Genomic DNA, 14,955 nt, shown 5'->3' with positions numbered 1-14,955 from the left:
CCAGAAGAAGCAATCAATCCCTTGAATTCCATCATCGTGCTTCCCACCGGGTTCTCACCCTCAGCATGGGTTAAGCTAATAAAGGCAGGCTGGGTCTGACGGGGATGGGACCAGGTCCTGCATGAAGGGACGGGAGCGGGGATGTGCCGGAGCCCAGCCTTGACCTCCCAGGCAGCTTGGGCCCAATCGCATCCCGGCCGGGGCCAAGGGCAGAGGCAACCAGAAATGGCCTCTTTGCCAGGAGCTGCAGCTCATCGAGGAGATTCGGGCTTACGCTGGGAGCTTGTGAGATGGAGCGGGCACCCCAGCCGTGGGTCGTGCCACGCTGGCAGTAATGGGACGTCACTTACGCATCCACCCAAACCACCCGTTATGGCAAGCAGACGTACACACAGCCTCGGGCCTGGCTGGGCACACCGGGTCGCGCCTGGTGGGGTGCCCCGTGCTCTCTGTGGATGCGGTTCAGCTCAATCCACTTGACAACCAGTGCATGCTGGGTGCTAAGCATGGGCTGGTCCCTGGGGTAGGCAGTCCTCAGTCCTTTCCCCCTTCGTCTTCCTCATCTTGACCCTCTCCTTTCTCCACTCCCCTGCTCCCCTGTCCCCTGCCCTGCTCTTCAGGGAGGCTTCTCTAGAGACCCTCCTTGTCAGACTCACACTCTGCCCCACTCACCACCCTCCACAAGTCTGGGAGCATCTGTGAAGGGGAGCAGGAGGAGCAAGTCCTCAGTGCCCCTTCGCCGCTGGCCATGCTGCATGGTGTGTGCCCATGAGGGTGCCGGCCCCGGGCGAGGCCTAGGGAGGGAAGGGAGGCACCTTGTGGACCGAACACAGGGACCCACAGATTATCCACTGGGTGGCGCTTAACCAGGCCAGGAACCAACGCAGGCTGAAGGTAGGGGTCTGGGGTGCAGGCTGGAATTGGGGTGCCATTTGGGACCAGCTCTTGCAGCTCCTGTGCTTCCACGTGGGCCAGATTCAATACTAGTTAGCGTAATATTGGCGATCAACGCAGCCTCATGCTTGCAGGCTGGGCGCCAATCCAAGTGGTCTGGACAGATGGGACCATCTGAGTCTGCAAGGGGCTCTGAGCAGGGTGGCATCTACAGAGGGCAGATGAAGGCACAGAGAGGCTTAGCAACCTGGCTGAGATCACACAGCACAAGAGGTGGAGCAGGGGTTCAAACTCTAGGAGAAGGTGCCCCACACATGCTGTTGGCGTGATGTAGGAACAGGCAGGCTAACACTGTCCGCTGACCAGGGAAGGGTGACCAGAGTAGAGGGCTGGGCCAGGGGTGCTGGACAGGACGGGTTCTTCTTTCCAGCGTCCCTTTGGTCTGTTGACAGGGACATGTGAATTCTCTGAACCAGCTGTGATCATCGGCCCATCCATTCATTCATTCTCAAACACTAACTGGACACCCAAGCCCTGGGGACTCGGGGGTAACTTAGATGCGCTGCAGGAAGACATCTGGATGGGCGGGAAGGCTGATGGGAGAGGAGCAGGAGGCAGGGCGATCTGCCTGCAGGAAGGCCCTGGCCCCTTGCTTCTGCCTGGCAGACTCAGCCCTAAATCCTCAGGCCCCAGGCCTGGCCTCCCCTCCCCCGCAGCTCTGTTTTCCCAGGCTCGTCTCTGTTGCCCACTTCTAATTTATCTGGCTGCTCTGGTGTCACTGCCTAAGCCCTCCTAAAGCCTCCGCAGAGTGAAGTATGGATAGAGAACATCACCCCCGCCAGCCCGGGCCTGTGGGCGGCGGGCAGAGGTGGGGGGACAGCCGAGCGCTGACCTGTTCTGGGTTTTTATTCTGGCCTGGAGGCTGGACATGTCCACAGCCTTCCCTCCTCTCCCCCCTCCCTGCCCCTCGCCACAGTCCTCCAGACATGAAAAAATGTGTAGTGGGGGCAGGCGCTTCTGAAACCGTTGGCCGGAGAGTTCAGCCTTGAGAAGCTGACCTCCAAGCCCACCGCTTTGTGAGTCACCCTTTATCATTAAGATGAAAAGTGGATTTGTTCATCTTACCCATATTTTTGTTCTTTGTTCTAATCCCTGTGCCCCCCTTCGTGTTCTCCGAAGTAAAAATAGCCACTTGACCCTGAGCAAGGAAGCCAGGGCCTGCCCGCTGCCCCCCGCCCGCTGCGTGCATCTGCAGAGCAGAGCCACTTTCCACGCTACCTCCTTCGCTTCCGGAATTTTCTAAAAGATAGTGTTCTGAGCTTTGACGTCAACAAGATGGGTTGCCTGCCCCCTTCCTATCAGAGGCTGCAGGGGGGCTGTTGGTGCATTGAGGGGCTGCCGAGGGCGAGGGGCCAGTCCCTTTCACTGCTGCCACCATCCAGGCTGGGTAGAAGCTCGCACTGCTGAAACCCCACGGCGCCCCTCTCACATCGACACGTGCTCATAAAACAGCCATAAACGTGGCCTGCAAAGACCTGCTCGCAGAGCCTGAGTCTGTGGCCTTCTGTTCACCCGGCTGATGTCACACAGATTGGGCCGTTAGGAGCCTGGAGGGGCACCAGGGGTGGTGGTCAGCCAGGCCCCCTCAACATTCACAGCACAGGATGTCAGGGCTCCGGCCCGGGCCCCGGGGGGGCTCTGTCGCCCTGGATTGTGGGGTGAAGGCGGCCGTGGGCTCTGGGCAGCGCAGCTCTGCTTTCCCTAGGTGGACAGGCCGGTGCTCTCAGTCGGGAGCGAAACGCTGGTGGCGGCTCCTTCCCGGCACCCAGGGTGGCCTGTCGAGGGCACTGTGGGCCGGTCTCCTGCTGGACTCCTGTTGGAGAAGCCACAGGGTCTCTGTGAGCTCGGGATTCGTTCAAGAGAAGGAGACCTGCCTCTGCATCGCAGCTGGGCGCTCCCCCAGCTCCGCAGGCACTGTGCTAGCCCCTCGTGGGGTCAAGCCCGCAGGAATGAACTCCTCCAGGCCACAGCGTCTCATCAGAAAGGGCCATCTTTCCAAAGTGAGGCGAAATTCTCTTAACATAAAACGAATCATTTCAAAATGAACAAGTCAATGCATTTAGCTCATCATTACTGTGTACCAGCGCCTCCGTGGAGTTCCAGAGCATTTTATCACCTCCAGAGGAGACTCCAGATCTATGAAGCCACCACCAGCCACGGTCCCCTCCACAGCCCTACTCTTCCTTCTGTTCCTACAGGCGTGTCATGCGGAGGGAGTCCTGCAGCACGTGGTCTGCTGCGCCTGGCACCTTTCAATGAACATATTTCACATTCCTCCCATACAAGACCGTGTATCCTTTTTAACAAACAAGTAATATTCCACTGTGTGACTACAGTTATGAGTTGCTTAGTGATGGGGGTGCACTCAGAGGCCTGCATGGTTAGGCGAGTTCACCATCATGGGACGTCACAGAGTGTAAGGACAAGCCTGCTGCACCCTCAGGCCACTCTGAGCCACCTTCACAAGCGGGCTCTGGCACTGACCAGAATGTTCCACGGGGCATGTCTGTGCTCCACGCTTCTCATGGGCACTCAGCTGCAGTAGGACTGCTGAGAGCCCACACGTGCATATATTAGTTTGGAGGTTCTTCCTTACACCCCCATTCTACAGAGGAGAAAACAGGTCCAAAGCGCTGGTGATTTGCCCTCCTCTGTGGATCTGGGGTCCCTGGAGAGGGTACCGTGCCATGTGAGCCGAGGGTCCCCCCATCTGCATCTTGTTTTCTTTGCTTTCAACCTTTCGCACCACATTTCCTGTCTGTGGTCTGGAGCCTCATTCCCAGAGGAGCACAGTTTAAGATAGTCTGCTTAGATCGTAGGGTCCCTGGGCTCCGCCCGCAGGCTCCTGCGTCACCCGTGTGTGAACAGGGCCAAGGGCTGACCCCTGCCTCAGGGTCTGCGTGGGAACTGATCCAGGAACTGATCCAGGAAGCGAAGGGCCGTCCCAGCCCCGCTGGGGTCAGGGGAGCAGCTGTGCCCCTCTGTCCGTTCAGTGGGGGCCCCCAGGAGGTTGGGGGGTGGGGGCACTTCAGTCTCCTTTGAGGGGGGGCAAAGCACTCCCAGGAGGGGACCCCGGTTCTCTGAGCAAGGGGGGCAGGCGTTACCTGGTGGGGGAAAGACCTAGCAAAGGTGCAGGGAGGGGATGATGTGCTGGAGGCTCTGGGGCTCCTGGGGCTCCTGGGGCTCTGGACAGACAGACTTTCACGGTGACCCCATCCCTGCTTGGGGAAAGTGAGGGTGTTCTTCAGTGTGCCCAAGGTGATGCAGCTGCCCAGTGGCTGAGTTGGGGTGAGGTAGCTGGGGCAGGAATTGAGGGGATGTGTGGGAACCAGGGACTTTGGGGGGACCCCCCAAATCCCATAAAACACAGGAGTCCCAAAAGCCAACTTGTTTTTCAGAAGCCACGTGAACCACACAGGCCCAGGCATGTGACAAGGACACCCACTCTCCTGTGGGCGGCTGGACCCCTCACTGTGCTCACCAGGTTAGCCCCGCGCAGCCTCTCTCCTGCCCAGACCATGGAGGGTCGGAGCACCTGGGCTGAGCAAGTGCCACCTTAGGGCCTGCTTTGTTTTCTTAACAGCTTCATTGAGACAGAATTTGTAGATCATAATGGTACCCCTTGGAGCGCAACGCCCCACAGTGTTTAGTAAACTCACAGAGCTGTGTGGCCACCGGTGCATCTGACCTTAGGCATCTCCTCCGTGGGGCTCAGCCAGGTTGCCGCCATGCTTGCGTGGAGACCGGCCCTTGTCGCCCTCCCGCCCCGCCGCAGGCTCCTGGGCTCCTTCTGGCTCCGGGGGCGGGTCTGGGGGCCCCCCAAGGGTAGGCAGAGAGCCACAGAGTTCCCTGCTGCTGGTGTGAGTGGTGGCCCCCAAACATGAGTACACATCCTCACCCCAAGAACTGTGACCAAAAACTCGCTCTCTCCAGTATGGATCTGGCCAAGGTAGGTGGTTGGGTCCTGCATTTCTTTGCCAGTGTCTCTCCCCTTGGGAAAACCCTGCCCGTCACGGCGCCGCTCCTGGCCCAGGAGTGCGGATGTGATCAGAGCGCTCTGTGGGAATCCCGGAGGGTTGGTGGGGGGGGTGGCTGGCACTGCTCTGGGAGACTGGCCAGTGTCATGTGCCGGGGTCAGGCACTCTGGTGACAACACAGGTGGGAGGGGCTGCCTTCTGGGCCGTCTTGGAGGTGGCCATGGCCCCAGGGAGACCTGGGGTGAACAGGAAGGAAAGGTAGTTAGCCAAAGCAGGAGCCGCAGCGACGTACCTCCTGCTCCTGGATCCAGCCATGCCTGACTCCCTGGCACCTTTCCCCAGACCTCTCAGTCAAGTGGGTCCACAAAGTCCTCACAAGTCACTTTAAACAATTTGCTTTTGCAAGGAATGACCAGGGCCCACATGGTATCCAGTATGGGAAGGAGGGGTGGTATTCTTCAGGTGACCCCCTAATGCCTTTTTTTTTTTACATGTTTTCTTCCTTTATATTTTTTAAGATTTATTTATTTATGCATACAAGAACTGGGGTGTATGCCAGATGTGCAGGGGTCTGAGAAGACTCCCCAGAGACATAGTGGGGAACAGAACAGGCAGACTGACTGAAATCCACTGCTGAGGGGAGAAGCCAAGGGACAGGAGAGCACCATGTGGGCTGCTCCTGGCCAGCCAGGGGGTCAAAGTTATGCTGCAGAGGCTGGCCAGAGCTTGAGAGCGCTGTCTCTAACCCCTGTGGGGGGCATGGCTATTCTTGGATTCTGGGGTCCCTCCTTGCCCTCACTCCAGGAGATTGGGGTTGATGCTGGTGGTCCTGCTCAAGTCACCAGCCCAGCTGTGCTCACTGAGGGCCAGCCCCGGGGAGGAGAGCTGACCTACAGTAAGGACAGGGACTGTGGGTACTGACCCAAGGTGCCTGGGGCCCATGGGGCCAGGGTCACCGGAAGCCCCCACCAGAACACATTACACCCCTCTCCCCTAACCTTAACTCTAACCCTAGGGGAGTTAGTTTTAGCCAGTGCAAGAATTAAAATTGTGACTGTTTTTCTTTAGAAGGGATTTTGGCAAGTCAAAACCACAGAGCTATCGCGTGCCGGTGATAGTGGCGTACGTAAAGAAGAGATTGTGCAGAGAGGATGTGCAGAAACAGGAGCCCAATACGTGCTGGGGGTCATGGACACTGGCACTGCCACTATCTTAAAATTTTTTAAATGAACTACCATATGACCCAGCAATTCCATTTTTGGGTTATCTATTCAAAGAATACAAAACCATCAAAAACCTTTGTGGTCCACAATGTTTATTGCAGTGTTATTTACAACAGCCAGGACACGGAACAGCCTAAGTGCCCAGTGCGAAGACCGAATTACAGGGGACGTGTAAACAATGGTTCGCTGCCCAGCATGCGGGAAGAGAAAATATTGCCATTTATAGCAAAATAGAAGGGATTCTAGGGAACTGCGTGTAGTGAAGTCAGAACGACAAGGACAATGATCAGGTAATTTCATGTAGGTGAGTACAGTAAGGAATCAAAGTTGGTGAATTGCGCAGCAAAATCGTTATAAATAGTGGACACTGGTAACGTAACTGGGATTTCCGACGGGAAGCGGACAGGAAGGAAGGAGAGGGGCAGAGGAGTCAGTGCTGGGAAAAAACAAGTAAATAAAAAAATGACAGTCTTGGGGCCTCCCAGGTGGCCTAGGGGTTAAGTCAAGGCTATCATCCTGATGGCCAGAGTTCTGTCCCCACCAGAGAGCTACCCACAGGGTACAGCAGACCTCTCCTGTCTCCCCGCTGCTCCCCTCAGCAGTGGGGTTCAGTAGATGCACCTGTTTGCTCCCCACTTGTCTCTGGGGAATCCTCTCACCCCCATACCTCTGACCCCAGTTCTTGTATGCATAAATAAATATTAGTAATAATAATAATTTTTTTTAAAAAAGACAATTTTCACAGGAGGAATAGATAAAACCCTCACTAAATTCATGTGTAAACCGTTACCAGATCACTCAGAGGGTGACCCTGAAGTGTCGGCCATGTTAAATTGGTCAATGACAACTAGACGATGTAGTTCACCTTTGAGAGCATAGAATTAATAAATAATAAGCTATAATTGGAACATAAAAATAAAAGGACACAGTTATTTTTTTTTAAAAAAGAAAGGAACATATTTTGTTTCCCTAGCAGGACACAGTGAGAGATAATCTAGGTATTTCTGAAACACTGATGCTTTGTTTTTAGTGATCTGGGGATCCCCCCACCCCAATTAAGTTTTGAGGACCGGATGGTTCTTTCCCATCAGGCTGTGCTCTGCTGTGTAGAAGGCTGGGTGAGCCTGGCTGTGTAGAAGGCAGGGTAGCATCCCCGCCCCTACGCACTGATGTCAGTAGCTTCCCTCCCTATACTCCCAGCTGTGACAGCCAACGATGCCTCTGGGCATCACCAATGTCCCCTGGAGGGAGACACATGGCTCCGTATTGCTCCATACAGGCACCACTGCTCACGGGAAAGGAAGAAGTTAATGGGGGGGGGGGTATATTGTAATAAAATATGCAACACATAAAATATACCTTATTGGTCAATAAGTGCCATTTCAAAGTGCACTGCTTGGTGGTGTTTAAGGGCACCCGCGTCATGTGCAGCCATCATGGCCTCTGCCCCCAGAAGACTGTCTCCAGGCCTGTCCCCCTCCACCGCTCATCTCTACAGACTCGACTGGTCTGGGCGCCGCGCATCCGTCTCACACAGTGATGGTCCTTCCGTGTCCGGCTCCTCTCACTTAGCAGGGTTTCAAGGTACATCAGGCTTTTGGCACATGTCAGAATTTCCTTCCTTTTTAAGACCGAGTGACAGTCCACTGTGTGGCTATGTAGCCATTGCTCGATATCCATGGGGGACTGGGGTTGGTTCCAGGAGCCCCAGGTACTGGGAACCTTGGAGGCGCAAGTCTCATAGGAAATGATGGGGCGTGTGCACGTGACCTCGGCACATTCCCTGTCTAACTGAAATCACCTCTGGATTACCATGATGCCAAACCCAGCATAATGCCACCTAAGTAGTGGGTTGTCATGCTGGATTGTTTAGGGGGTAATGGCAGAACAGAGTCTGTTCATGCTCAGGACAGACACAACCATGTGGTACGGACTTTCCATCCACTTTCCATCCAGTCGGTTGGATCCCGGATGTAGGATGCTGGGACTCGAGGGCTGCCTGTGTCGCCGTAGTCCACACGTGTCGATGGGCACCTGGGCTGCTTGTGCCCTTTGGCTGCTGTGAGTGAGGCTGCTTATGACTGTCCACAGAGCCCCTGCTTTCCACCCCTTTGGGCCCCTTTCCAATAAGGCCGAGGATCTTATCTGTGTTTAGCATTTTGGAGGAACATTAGACAATGTAGAAGCTGATTCTTGACTTCCAAATTTTGAAATAGGCATTGGCGTTCCTCTGCAGAGGTGGACGGAGAGGTGGGGGCAGATAGGCGGGGCCTGGGCATCGGGAGTCTTGAAGCTATGACCATCCAAAGGCTGCTTGCTCGGACATCAGTGTGGGGGCGCCCTGAGCGCTGAGGGGGCTTTGCCATCCACGGGCCAGGACCTCTGCGGAGCTGAGCTGAGTTCACAAGAGCAGGCGCACCGCTGCGTGCCTGGGCTTGTGGGCCGGGATGTGCCGGTACACTGGGCCCCTGAGTTCTCCACCGGGGTGCGTGACCGAGTATTTTTAGCCTGGAAATATTTGCAGGATGGGAGTTGCCCAACACCTACATGGACCATAAAATAATTTCCATAAAGCAGCCATGGACCACCTCGCCTGGAACCCAGCGAGCACCCGCGAGCCCTCCAAGATCAACACGGCCCCACGGCCGCCGAGGCCCGAACAAGGAGGCTGCTGTGTGGGCCCGGCCGGCCGGCAGGAGCCCTCAGCGTCTGCCTGGGCCCTGGCTGCATCCCTGGCCCAGCCTCTGTGGCCTCTTTTCCGGTGGTGCTCAGTGGCAGCACCAGATGTCCAGGAGGGGTGATAAAGGGCGCCTGTCTGTCCATCGGGCCCGTGTTGATCATGGCGGGACTTCCCTGTTCCCGGCGCAAGGCCTCTGGCCTCCGACAGTCATGAGTCACCCACGGGGTGGGGCCCACACAGTTTAAACAGCTTTCTCAGAACCCTGCGCCGGGGAAGGCGGTAGCTGGACCTGGTGTCCAGAGGAAGAGCCTGGACTTGGAGGGGCGAGGCTGAGTCAGAGGGACCCCAGGACCTGGACCCGGCTCTCCTGACCCACCAGCCTGGTGCTGGGCATGGTGCCTGGGGGCTCGTTGCTGGGTTGCTCTCGACCAGGCTTGCGTGGGGCCGAGAGGCCAGGATGGAGGAGCTGGCCACGTGGCTAGGCGGTGGGCAGCAGCCCCCAAAGACCCCTCAGCTGGCTGCTCCCTGAGGCCCTGCCGCCCTCTCCCTGCGGTCGGTGGCTGAAGGGGGCTCACAGCAGACTAACGCCCTGAGCTGTGGGTCTCAGAACCCCTCGTCCTTGACAGACTTCCTGGGTGCCCTTGGCACCCTGGGGATCCACTCTGAGGGGGGGCAGGCGGTGAGATGCAGGGAAGCCCCTCCCACGACACCTGGCACAAGGTGAGTGTGCGGTGAGTGTCGCTGGGCCAGTGTCAGGGTGTGGCATGGTGTTGGGTGAGCCACAGGACTCCCAGGGCCTTCAAGGGAAGAAGGACCCCGTCCTGCAGCTCTCCAGAGCCCTGCCCTGGAGCTGGGCCGAGGGCCGGGGTGGTCAGGACTGCAGCGGGAGCCGAGGCCAACGTGCCGCTCCCCTCACCGTGGTCACCCGCAAGACCCTTTTCTGATGTCATCCTTGGGTGCCAGGCTGCCACGTGGTTCCGAGCAACAAAGGGAGCAGCAGGGTGCCAAGGGCGGTCCTGGCCCAGGTGCGGGGAGCGGACGCGGCTCAGCCCACGGGCCCTGACCCTGCTGAAGCCCAGATCCCGAGCAGGAACAAGGCTCAGAGGGCCAACTGGCGGGTGATGGAAGTGGTTGGTCTGGATGGATTTCAGGGGTCCGGGCCAATGCCCACGGCAGGGTTTTCCTCACCACAGGGAGAACCCACATGGGTGGGTCACATCTCTTTAAAGGGGCCGGGATGGGACCCCGGGGCCCTGGAGTGCCTGCCAGCTTTCTGTCCGTCTGGTGCCCACACGGTGCCTGGCACCGACTCTGGTGAAGGAGGAGAAGGCTCGGAAGTATTGTTTGCAGAGCTGATTGGGCCGTGACTCCCCGGGCCTCCAGAATCCTCTGGGTACTGGGAGAACAGACAGAGGACAGGCGACTGCCCATGGCTTTCTTCTAATGCAAAACAGGCCCGGCCAACCTCTGGTCCCATCCTCCTGCCCGAGGTGGGGGACCAAGCCCTCTGGGATGGTTGTGGACATCTGATGAGCTATGAAGTTTTGTGGGTGGTAAGTACTAAATACATGAAGAAATAATTTAATAAACTATAAATGCTGGGGAAAAAAATAAAGCAGGGAAGGTGATAAGTTACTGAAAAGGACATTCTGACTGAGGCCTGGAGGAAGAGACGGATGGGCCCTGCAGGGCTCTGGCAAAGGATGCCAGGCAGCGGAGACAGCATTTGCAAAGGTCCAGGGGCAGAGACCTGCCAGGTGTCTGAGCAACACAAGGGGCCTGTGTGGCTGGAGGTGAGGAAAGAAGGGCCCTCAGGTAGCAGGCGGGGCTTGGAGGCATGTGGGGGGAGGAGCCTTGGCTCCTGAGGGGAAGGGACCTGGTTAATGGCCCCAAGTGAGGCTTTTCACCAGGCCATGCTGTAGGGAAGGAGCTGAGAGGTTGTTTCTGGGGAGAGAGATGCTGGGGGCTTGGCTGAGCTACAGAGGGAGGGGAGATGTGGCTGGATTCCGACACATTTTGAAAATAAAACAACAGGCTTGCCGAGGCTTAGGTGTGGGTGTGGGAGCAGGGAGCAGTGAGGGCGCCTCTGAGCTCCCAGGGAGCAAGGAGGTGGCACCTGAAGGGGACAGTAGTGGAGACGTGGCAGGACCCGGACACGCTGAGTGCCAGGTCCCGGGAGCAGGGGGGTCTGTGATGACGTGGACGCCGCCCCCACCCAGGAGGCCTGTGGGGCTGGGGCAGGGGAGGAGTCTCCGGAGCCCAGAGAGCAGAGGACGCAGGGCCGCCATGGGCACCCAGAGGCCAGCTGGAGCCCCAGGGCCCAGATGGCACAGCCGCCAGGCATCTCGTAGGGAGAGGCCTGACCGCGCTGGGGGGTGTCTCTCTATGAGTGTGCGCAGACACAGCACATGCATGTCCCTGAGCACGCCCACACACTCCCACGTGCATACCCCCACACACAGGCATGCACACTCACACTCCGCATGCACATACACAACCCCACGTGCACATTCGCACACGCAGACTCCTGCACATTCACATCACACCCTCACAAATACACACTCTCACACCCTCACACATGCACACTCATGCATGTACCCTCACACATATACACTCACACTACGTGTACACATATACACTACCACGTGCACACTCACATACACTCTCCCACACACACTCCCACATACTCATGCTCTCAGGTACACACTACCACACATGTATCCCCCCCACGCACAAGCCCGTATATACACACCCACACTCACAATACTCACATGCACACATACACTATTCGTACCTATTCACACACATTCACATACACACGCTCACGGAATCACATCTTTGTGCTCCTGCATACACACTCAGACTCACACGCTCACACCCGGGTTGCATATATGAATACTCACGTGGTGATTGTGACTTCTGTCTTTTTCTGTACTTTCTAAGTTTTCTAAAGCAAATACGTATTATTTGTAGCGTCCTCTAGCCAGGATGCCACAGCCAACCATTAACCAGCAGTAAAATCTGAAACCCTAAATGTCCCAGGTAAGAAATTATCAGCCAATGTGGTCAAACCATGGCCTAGCTGCTGTGTTGCCATAGATTCATTGTCTCTACTGAATTTGTATAAACAGATGGAAATAATTCTGCTTGAGAACCAGCAAGAAACAAGATTACTGATGCAGTGGGATTCTTGGCCAAAGTCGAGAAAAAAGACTGGAAGGAAGTGCAGGCGTGATGGCTGCTGGGCAGAGCATTCTTTTCTTAAATTGCAGCCTTCTCCAAGATTTTTGGAAAAAAGCATTTATTCATTGCAGAAAGAAACCATTTTTGCTGTTTTCCTTTTTCAAAGTCCTGCCAAGTCTTCAAAGGACTTTACGAGACAAGTGTCCTCCCCCTCAGCCCTGGGCGCTGGGTCTGTGGATGCTACAAGCACAATGGGGTGGGAAGCTCTGGCTTCCTCCTTCCTGCCCCCAGGAGCTTGAGTCCAGAGCACAACCCGTTGAACTAGCAGTGACCCTGCCTGGGGCAAACTGGGCACAGCCTGAGGGTGTGGTGGAGGGCACGGGGCAGGAGGTGCCCCTGTCTTGGCCTGGGCTCTCCCCTTGGCCCATCTGGCCACCTGGCCAGAGCTGCCCCTGAGAGGGGAGAGCTGGCGTCAGTTACCAGCTGAGGCCTCTGGGTGGCCCCACCTGCCCTAGGCTGGGAGCGGCCCTTCCCTGCCTCTTACCCCTCCTGGTTGCCTCCGTCCTGGAATGCAGGAATGTCGGTCTTCCAGGCAGCAGAGGGGACCGAGAGACACCAGGCTGGGGGGCTAGGAGTTCCTCTCTCCTGACGTTCCTCATGCTATTCAAGGCGGCCTTGGGGGGCATGAAGTGACCCTGTGTGCCCCAGCCCCCTGCATGTTAGGAAAGGAGCTGGAAACAAGGTCACATTTGAGAAGTTCAGAGGTCTGCTCAAGCGTCCCCCAGGGAGTGCGGGCAAAAGTGGGGGCTTTCTGCATTCCTGGGGGGCAGTTGGGGTGGTTTCAGACTGGTGTGAGGAACAGAGCAGTGGGTTCCTCTCTCCCTCCTCCCCCTCCCTCCCTGACCTGCTGGAATTGGGGTTGACCTCTGGCCTCCTCCTTCTCCCCCCTCAGTCTTCCCTAATGTTTGGGGGTGTCTGAGACTGGCCTGAGACCCCCTCCCCTAATCCCTTCCCTCCCCGACCCCCACCCCCCCCGTGAGCCTCTCCAGCCAGAGTGGCCAGGCCTCGGCCATCATGATGCTTAGGGAGCCGCTGGGCTGAGACACACACGCGTGATGGTAAGTTTTACTGAGCAGGCCCCGCGGTCTGGGCTTTGTCTAGCGCAGCTGTCTGTGCTGCGTCCCAGGAGGCGCGAGCATGCAGCCACCTGGCCGGCTTGCTGGGAACCCACGTCAGGAGCAATGACTGGAAGGCGGGGGCAGCAGGGGGGCCGCAGGGGGGAGCAGCCAAAGGCCTTGATCTGCCAGACAGAGGCCCCTGGTGTCACTGCCCCCTCGGGGGGCCTCAAGGTCACCCCCGGCTGGCATGGCCGTGCCCCCAATTCCATCCTGGAGCCCCCTGGCCTCCCCTCAGCCTGGCCTCCATCGGCTGGCCGCCACCCCAGGGGACGGGCAATAGGGAGGAAATAATCACAGGTACTGTCACCTTAATGCTTGCGCAATGAGGTGTGAAATTCTGTGTTTCCAAAATTTGTTATCAGCCTCGCTCCTGTCTTCCGCACAGGCCGCAGGAAGAAATTCGGGGGGCCCGGGGCTAGGTGACATGAGTGATGACGTGCGGGCGGCTCCGGGCTGGGAGCAGGCGGCCGAGGGGGATTTATCACTCCGGAGAGAGCCTTCCACAGGCTTCATTAGGCTGAAAACGATAATGAATATCTTCCCTTCGCATGTTTTCATTAATAACGACTCCTCTCTTATCTTCTCTCCGCACCTACCCCTCCTTTAAGAAATACACACCAGGGAGGCAGCGGCCTCGGGAGCAGGGAGCAGGGCACCCGTCCTGCCCGCCTCGCTGCCCGGCGCCGGCAGGGGGCGCCGCGGGCTCACCGAGAGGGGCGTTGGTGTGCCCTGGGGGCGCTGCGGTGGTGGCTGGAGACTGCAGAGAGGGGGTTAAGACTCTGGAAACTTCCAAGCCCTCACCACCTCCTCCATCCCCCACCATGCTAGGATGTCAGCAAAACCCCCCCAACCCCTGCCCAGGGTGGGAAGCAGGGCAGTGCGAGAGAAGTTGGGGCCCTGCCAGGAAATGTGAGTGGGTTACAAGGGCCCGCAAGCCCCTCGACTTCTTGTTCTGGGCTCCTGCCTCCAGCCCCTTTCTGGTCCCCCTTTGCCCTCCTTATCCTGCCCCCACTTCCTCCCCTAGGGCTGCTGGCGGGTGTGGCTGCTGGAGCCTTCCCGGCTCTGACCTTGTCCTTCCTCTTCTCTGAGCTGCTTAAGACTCTCTTCCTCACTGCCCAGAGTCCTGGCATTTGGGACCCTGGCTGGGCAGCCCCCCCACAACCCTCAGCCTCAGGGACAGCTGCTCCCCTCACTCCAACAGGCCTCTGACAAGGCTCCCAAAATAGCTGGGCGCATTGGCGCCTTGGCTCGAGCTGGTCCCACTGCTGTCGCTGGGAAGGCCTCCCCCTCCCCTGCATTTGGCAAACTTGTACCCTCCAAGGCCCATCCCAAGGTCACCTCTGCTGGGAAGCCTTCCAAGTGCTCTAAGGCCTCGCCTGGGCCTCCTGGGGCTCCTGCAGCCTGCCAGGGAGAGGCCCCCGGCCGCCCATCCAGCCCAGGGCTGTGTCCACTGGGGACCTTGGGCCAGAAATCGCCCTCTGTTCCTCCTCTGGGTGCCGCTGACCACCAGCTACCCCTGGGCGCTAACCGTGGGCACAGCGGGCCTGGCGCATTTCCCTCTGCGGTCAGCACCCAGGCTCAGAGAGGAGGAAGCAGACTGCCCAGCGCCAACCCCAGTCTGCCCGTCTGTCTGTCCATGCTCTTCTCTACGCACCCCCCTTTATCTGAATTCCACTTTACCTGGCAGCAGCACCCCCGCCTGGGCCCTGCACCCCCCTGAAGGAAGACACATACCAGCTGAAATCTGTCCGGGGCCCCAG

General features: G+C 57.8%; 1 long non-coding RNA gene across 1 annotated transcript; it reads left to right on the top strand.

The window, feature by feature from the left end:
* Window positions 1–9,814: 9,814 nt before the first annotated feature.
* LOC119238337 (uncharacterized) lies at window positions 9,815–12,175 on the top strand. The gene is made up of 4 exons (XR_005123546.2): window positions 9,815–9,859; window positions 10,289–10,387; window positions 11,808–11,876; window positions 11,966–12,175. It is a non-coding gene; the product is annotated as an uncharacterized LOC119238337 (long non-coding RNA).
* Window positions 12,176–14,955: the final 2,780 nt, after the last annotated feature.

This window comes from Talpa occidentalis, unplaced genomic scaffold (assembly GCF_014898055.3).
Source record: "Talpa occidentalis isolate TD23 unplaced genomic scaffold, MPIMG_talOcc4v2.1 talOcc4.11, whole genome shotgun sequence".
In the NCBI taxonomy this organism is placed as follows: Eukaryota; Metazoa; Chordata; class Mammalia; order Eulipotyphla; family Talpidae; genus Talpa; species Talpa occidentalis.
Note: the sequence above shows the minus strand (reverse complement) of the source record. Positions and strands in the feature narration are given on the sequence as shown.